Genomic DNA, 6017 nt, shown 5'->3' with positions numbered 1-6017 from the left:
CACACACACACACCCTGCTCCTCTCCCTGCCCTGCTTCCGCTTGCTGAGGGACACGTGTGTCGCAGCCCTCGGCGTGCGGCGCGGCGCCCCGGGCCGGCTCTGGTCCCGTGTAACTGCGTGTCTAACAACAAGAGCTGCCGCGCGGCCTTCGGCGTCGGCGCACAGCCCAGCCCCGCGGCACCGGCGCGCGCGGGAGCCCGGAGCAGCCCTGCCTGCACGAGTGGCATGGATGCATTCCCACCCCAGGGACTCCTGGCGCCCGCGAGGACCGGGAACCGTGTGCGGGAGGAAACACTACAGAGCCTCCCAGCAGCAATAAAACCAGTCCAACTAACCTCTACCTTGTCCCCAATTCTGTTAGCGCTTATAAGCTAGGTATCTGTGTGTTATAGGAAGCTTAACTTAGCCCCACCGCAAGAAATAATTATTAACTTTTTTTTTCTTCTGTCTACTGCTGGTTTCTCCATGCAAAAAAATCACCAACTGCAGCTTCTTTGCTGTAAAACAAACACTGCAAGAGCAAGAAAGTTGTGAAGGCCAAAAGACCTCGTTCAGCATCACTGCTCAGGGGATTATTTTTCTATTTTAATGATAAAAACATGGCAGAGCAAACTCACAGCTCAGCCCACTCCTATGCACGCTCTTGCTGTGTTCATTTTATAGTGCTAGTCAAGAAATACCTGCTTATGATCCTTACTAAGGCAACACTGTCATTTGGAAGCTGCTTGTGTTTGGTGTGACCCACGGTCTGCTGGAGCCGGGCGCTCTGTCCTGCAGCAAATCCCACTGCAAGGCACTCGGGAAGCAGAGGCCCCCTCCAAGGTCCTGCCTGGGGCCACTCCGCTGAAGAAACAACCAGAGCCTGCTTAGCAAGTCTAAACTGATGGCCTGATTAATTTTGCTACTTTCTGCCCATACAGAGCACACAATCTACTGCTACGCCTGTAGTTCATCAAATACGAGTCTGTTGCATCAATTCTTAAATAAGGAGTTAACTCCCTGCTGAACTCCACAGCTCCAGCTAAAGATGCCGTAGGGAAAGTCTCTCTGCAGGGCTGGACCAACAGTGCAAGCTGCAGACACCATCAGAGAACCTTCTTGCCTGACAGGTTTCTGGGTTCCTGAAAAATCCATCAAGAGTTCATACGCAGGAGGCGCCGGCGGCCCTGGCCCCCCGGCCCAGGGCCCCGGCTGAGCTCAGCAGCGGCACGGAGGGCGCCGGGCAGGGAGCACAGGCAGAGCCGCCTCTTCTCCAGGCTAAACAGGCCCAGCTCGGTCTCTCCTCATAGGACAGATGCTCCAGTCCCTTAATCACCTTTGTTGCTCTCCACTGAACCCTCTCTGGAAGCTCCACGTCCCTCATACCGGAGACCCTAGAACTGCACCCATTACCTCAACCAAGGTTGCTCATATAGCTGAAAATAATGCACATGCACTCGGGTCTCAACATGCAGGAGGACATTGCTTGATTTGTGAAACTTCATTACTTGAGGCACTATAGGAAGCCTGTTGTCATGGTCATTTATCTCCTAGGACTGGAATCTTGATATATTTTTAAATCCACAGAATGACCAAATGACAGGAATACTGGCCATAAGCACATGACAGATTATCTTCTTCTGGGCAATGCCAGACAGGTCATATTTAAAAGCAGGAGTGAGGGTGCGGCCTCAGCAGAGCTGAGCAGAGGGGCAGGATCCCCTCCCTTGCCCTGCCGGCAACATCCTCCTGATGCAGCCAGGAGCCCGTTGGTCTTCTTGGCCACGAGGGCACTGCTGCCTCATGGCTAACTTGGTGTCAAGTTCGGGAGCTGTCGCAAGGCATCTGGCACCCCTGCGCCTGGCTTAGCAGCTCTCTGCATCAAATACACTGCTGATTCTTCAAAGGACTCTAAAATCACAGTGTTTAAGGAGTCATACCCACGTTTTTCCTTACCCTCTGCTTCTGGGAGGTTTGACGGGAAATGCTGACAGGGTCTGTACCGCAGCAGCGCGGAAGGCACCGCTGTAACGCAGCGGGCTGAGCGAAGGCACCGCTGCTTTCACAAGGAGGGGCCCAGGCGCCGCCGCTCCAGTCCCGGTGGTTGCGGTGCCCGGATGGCGCCGGGGTCCCGCTCTGCCCGGCCCCGGCCTCGCTCCTCCTGCCCACGCACCTCTAGGGCTGCCCCATGCTCGGCGTTTGCACTTGCCTGCTGTGCTGAGGGCCTCTCAGAAGCAGCAGTATCAGACAGCAACCCTGGCGCTAGGGCTTCTCAGCCCACAGTTCTTCCAAAACAGACGTGTGGGCCTCAGTGAAGCCCCCGAAGCCAACACAACTGTAACGAGCCCCAAGCACTTGCAGCAGTTGTGCAGTAAAACCAAAGACAGACCTGAGCTTGGGAATCGCACCGTGCCCTTGAATGAATTTCAGGAAGAGCAGAGCTGCCTCCCCTGCAAGCAGCCCGTGTCTGTGCCCAGTGCGCTCCCTGACCGCGCAGCCCAGCAGCCTCTGCCTGCGGAGCCTGCGGCCGCCTCCCGAACGCGCACGCGCCGCGCTCTGCTGAGGCCAGAACTGATGCTGCACGCAGGGTGACAGCGCAGGGCCGGGCAGTCTCCTGCTGTTATAACTGCCCTCGCTGCACACAGCGGCCCAGCCTCCTCCCTCGAAGCCGCCGCTCCAGCAACCTCCCCTTTCCCTGCCAGGGGATGGTTTCCTCACCACGGTGCCCGTTCCCACCCAGCGCCTGGGCCCGGGCAGCCTCTGGGTCCCTCTGCGTTGAGCCCGGCCCTGGGGAAGGCGAGCGGCAGCGCTGTGCTCTGCTCTGCTCTGCTCTGCTTTGCTCTGCTCTGCTCTGCTCTGCTTTGCTCTGCTCTGCTTTGCTCTGCTCTGCTCTGCTTTGCTGCTCTGCTCCTCGCCCCGCAAACGCGTGTGCTGGGCAGCACGGGAACCTGCCGGCCAGGAGGAAGCACCACGCGGAGCCGCCTGCCCCCGTCCCCGGGGTGCCCCACATGAGTCTGGGACCGCTGCAATCCTCCCATTCCCCCTTTCCAGCAGTGCGTACGAGGCTTTAGGACCGACAAGGTTAAGGAAAAGCATCCTCAGGCAGGTCTTGCCACTCCACGAAAACCTATTTTCCTCAGTCTGAGAGGTAAATTGTTCATTACTGTCGAGGTGAAGTGCTGCACTTGCAGGTGACTCATTGAGCCGCCTGGTTCTTACAGGTACCCTGTTGTCCCGGGGCTGCTCTGTTCCTTAGGAACTCTCGACCTCCCAACCCCAAGGGCAGGGCTTCCCATGCAACACGGGGGCAGCCCAGGGAACGAGGCCTCTGGATGCAGCCAGGTGCAGCGTTGGGCACCCGGCTTCCTAAGCTGGGCGAGCGGGACCTGCTCTGCCCAGGCAGGCGCTGCTGCTGGACTGGGAGATACTTCCCCCATGGATGTGGGTACGGAAAGCGCAGCGCTCACAGCAAGTCTCCCATGCTGCAGGGAAACCCGAGTCAGGCTCATTCTGTGCTCAAAGCCGCAGCCCCACGTCCCACTGTGGGCCCCAGCCCCCGGCCCGGGAGATCCCAGTGAGGGTCCTCGGGCTCCTTCCTTCTCCTAGCCAGGGGAGGGGGGCCTGGTCCCCACCCAGGACACGTCTGCCAGTGTAAAGGACAAACGATCCGGGAAGAGGCGCTGAGCGAGACCCCAGAACAGCGGCCTGCAGTGGGGAGCAGGGAGCCCACGGCTTGCAGGGGCAGCACGCGCCCCTGCCACGGCGCCCCACACACTGCCCTCTACAATCCGGGCCTCCCTCGCCCTCGTCAGCTTCTCTCAGCGCCTGGAACGCTGGCTCTGTCAGCCTAGGGAAAGATCAACCTCAGCTATAAAGCATTCCCTTCAGGAACCATAAAAAATTAATTATTCAGCAGTGTGAGCCTTAAAGAATTTATTTTTGTTTGGCAGAAATCACCAACAAGCAAATGACAGTGCAGAGCTCTGCCTTGCCAAGACAAGGGGAGGTTCACATCAGGGCTTAATGTCATGGCATGGAAACAAAAGCCCTCTTCACTCAAAGTCTGTTTAGTATCAGCCAGATTGAAACCAAACTCGGCTTTTGTTCTGCAGGCTGCCTAGCCATGCGCTGAGCTCGACACACGAGGCGAGCCCTGCCATGCAAGACACAGCGCTGCTGCCAAAGCCAACAGGAGATGCTGAGGAGGATCCAAATGCAGTTTCTGATACCACTGCATCTGTTTCCAATGTTCCCCGTGCCGCCCGTGTGATCCCGGACACAGCTCTCCCTCAGCCCGCGCGCGGGCACGGCCCCGGCGCGGCCGCGTGTTGGGTGACGGGGGCGAAGGCGCCGTCCCGGCCGCGCTGCCGCCCTCACCGCACAGGAGCCGGCCCCACGGAGCAGCGCCGGGCGCCAGGAGCCGCGTGCGGAGCCGCGGGCCCACGAGGGCAGCCCGCAGAGCTGCTCCGTGCCCGGCTCCGTGCCCGGTGCCGGCTCTGTTGGCCTCCCTGCTCCGCTCAGGGGGGACTTTGATCTCCTAGCTTTCTGTTTTGCTTTCCGGGCTTGGTGGCTTTATAGATCATTACAGAAAGTTGCTGATTTTTTCAAAAGCTTAAGTGCCTACCTGGCCTCCTTGAGAACTGCTCTTTTCCTCACCTCGGCACTTGCTACCTGCGCATATGCTCCCTGTATGGATGAATGACACAATACACTGAACAAAGGAAAACCAGCCTGGGTTTTTTTGCATTTCCCTTCCTCCTGTTACATAAGGCAAGCCGAGCAGCCTGCAACCCGGTATTCCCGCGCGCTCTCATTTCACACAGTCCCCATCCAGCCCATCAAGTGCGCCCGGAAAGGGCGCCGTGAAGGCGAGCGGCAGTCCCTGCTCCTGCCCTGCTCCCGCCGCCGGGAACGCGGCAGCGACTGGAGGACGGACCCAGCGCCGGCCCTGCGGAAACCCCGGGCTCCTGGGCTGCCGGCACCGGGCTCCGGCAGCGCAAAATTGTGGGATGTCAGCTCTGGACAGACCCCTCGGCACCAAATATATTCCGAGCGTTTAAAATCATATGGAATAAGTTAAAGACACAGAGGTGCCAGCTGAAAAGGGATCCTCCTTTGCTGAAGAATTTAGTGGAAAATCTGCGTTTACGCTGATAAAGCAGAGAAATGCTGCACTGGGAGGTAGAGGGGGCAAAAGAGCAATCCTCAGTTCTCAAGAGCATTGCCATTACTCTAGATTTATTCTGATAAGATTTCAAACTCTGAAAGCCCAAAACCGGTTTGAAGGAGAAAAGCAGACAAGGGCCTTTGCCGGACAGGCCTTGGTGCCGTCCTGGAAGGCCGGCCCGTGTGTGCCGACAGCCGCTGCTCCAGGCAGGAAGCGCCGGGCTGGCCACGGCGCTTCCTTTAGCAAGCCCTGCACGGTAAGGGGCTACTCTCGCCCAAAGGTAACGTAACAGGGGCTTAGTGAGGAATGAAACAAAACAGCAGGGCAGCGTGAGCCTCGGCGGCCGGCGGTGCTGCGCTCTGGACATGCTTACAGGGGTATCCTGCAGGCTACATGGATACCCTACAGGAGCATCCCGCAGCTTACAGGGATACCCTATGGGAGCATCCCACTGCTCCGCAGCCCTTGCGGACACAGCGGGTCAGCAGCTCCGTGCGCTCCGGAGAGGCCCAGGGCTCTCCACACACACAGGGGCTGCCCGGTTTCCGACGCGGGAATCCTGCAAAGGGTTCATCTCCCGTCCCCTTCCCTTTGCACTGGCCCGCGACAACTTCCTGCGCTGGCACACAGCCACGAAACCTGATCTCTGAAGAATGAGCCGTTACTGCGGCACTAGCAACACTCTCTCTGCCTCCCACCGAGATTCTCAATGTTTTAATGAACAACAGCACAATATTTGAAAAATAATCCCATATGCACGTTCTGTAAACAGACCGCGGGCTCCTATACAGGCTTGACCCGAAGCGCCCCACGCTCTGCTGCTGCTGCCGCTGCCGCGAGGGGATCGCGGCGCCCAGCGGTGCCCAGGGC

At 58.5% G+C, this 6017-nt stretch overlaps 1 protein-coding gene across 2 annotated transcripts in view; it reads right to left on the bottom strand.

Annotated features, from left to right (window-relative positions):
• NR3C2 (nuclear receptor subfamily 3 group C member 2) overlaps positions 1–6017 on the bottom strand; it is a 192146-nt gene that overhangs the window by 3773 nt on the left and 182356 nt on the right. The window lies entirely within an intron of this gene.

This window comes from Nothoprocta perdicaria, unplaced genomic scaffold (genome assembly GCF_003342845.1).
Source record: "Nothoprocta perdicaria isolate Ctin4 unplaced genomic scaffold, notPer1 scaffold_31, whole genome shotgun sequence".
Classification (NCBI taxonomy): domain Eukaryota; kingdom Metazoa; phylum Chordata; class Aves; order Tinamiformes; family Tinamidae; genus Nothoprocta; species Nothoprocta perdicaria.
This window is presented reverse-complemented; position numbering and strand designations above follow the sequence as displayed.